Source organism: Octopus bimaculoides, chromosome 27 (genome assembly GCF_001194135.2).
Source record: "Octopus bimaculoides isolate UCB-OBI-ISO-001 chromosome 27, ASM119413v2, whole genome shotgun sequence".
Lineage (NCBI taxonomy): Eukaryota > Metazoa > Mollusca > Cephalopoda > Octopoda > Octopodidae > Octopus > Octopus bimaculoides.
In genome coordinates this window covers 10,534,103-10,535,517 of record NC_069007.1, presented here as the reverse complement: position 1 = coordinate 10,535,517, position 1,415 = coordinate 10,534,103, and the positions used below count along the sequence as shown (strand labels likewise).

At 34.4% G+C, this 1,415-nt stretch overlaps 1 protein-coding gene across 1 annotated transcript in view; it reads right to left on the bottom strand.

The window, feature by feature from the left end:
- LOC106881904 (potassium voltage-gated channel unc-103) overlaps nucleotides 1–1,415 on the bottom strand; it is a 71,702-nt gene that overhangs the window by 53,702 nt on the left and 16,585 nt on the right. The gene's annotated exons all lie outside the window — the stretch shown is intronic.

Here is a 1,415-nt window from a genome sequence, read left to right as displayed (position 1 = left end):
ATAAAGTTATGTTAAAATTGATTTTGTTATGAATAAAGACACAAAAACAAACAAGTGCATTCAGAGAGCACAAACCTCCACCAAGGCAATACCAAAGTCCTCTCAACGATTAGCCAGAGATGATTTTTAAAATGAGAATATCTGAAATAAACTTGACTGCTCTCACAAACAGGAATACTAAAAATGAACCTGACCGCTCTCAAAAATTAAGTAAAAAAACTGGAAAAATAATCCAGAATCCTTGTCCGATACTGGATCAATCCATCCCAAAATCTAATCACTTCATGTGAGTCACAAGGCCAAACATCCCTGAAAGTTTCATTCAAATTCATTCAGCAGTTCTTGAGATATCTTATCCATGGACAAACAATCAAACAAACATGACTGAAACAATACCTCCACCTTCGCTAAGGCGGAGGTAATAACAGTTTGACTCAGTTCCATATGACAAAGTTTCATAAATCCATAGGACAAACCTATCTTGTCATGTATCCACATACCTGGAATTTAAATCCTTTAGCATTTAAACTGGCTATATCCAATTAAAATATTGCTTTATGTTCAAACCAGACAGAACTGATCTCATATCTAACCAACAATATCATTCCAAAACTGAGCAATCACATCACCAAAATCACAAGGCTATTAAATAATGAATAATTAATTCAGAACAATGTGAATAAATAAGCATTACTTTTGACAGCGTAATCTGAACGTTAAATGTTTGATTCAACTACATCCAGCCAAAATATTGTGTCTGTTTTATATTCGAACTAGCCAGATCTGGCTTCTCACTCCTAACCTGTAATGTCATTCCAGAAATATAGAATCACATCATCAAAATTTCAAAGCTATGAGATAATGCATGATTAATTCCAAACAATGGGAATAAATAAGAATTACATTTGACAAAGGAATTTGAATGCTAAAGAGTTAAAAATCTAGCAAAGAGTCAGAAATTTAGAGAAGTACTCATTGATGTATTTGATGATAGAGAGGGAGGAGTTAGAGAGTAATAGCAGAGAAGACGACTGGAAATTCCTATGAGATGACTTGCTGAGAGCTATGGAACTAGTCTGTGACTGGTACAAGGTTCCAGCCTGATTGAAGGAGATGCAATGATGGAACAGTGAGACAGACAGAGCCATAAATGCAAGAGAGACAGTCTTGGAATGGTTGAAAGAAAGGAGGTGGAAGAGAACTGTCAAAGCTATGAGACAATGTCAGATTAGTTCCAAACAATGGGAATAAATAAGAATTACATTTGAGAAAGGAATTTGAATGCTAAAGAGTTAAAAATCTAGCAAACAATCAGAAATTTAGAGAAGTTTTAATTGATGTATTTGATGATAGAGAGGAGGAATAAGAGACTTATTGCATAGAGGAGATAATTGGAATTTCCTGTGGGAGAACAT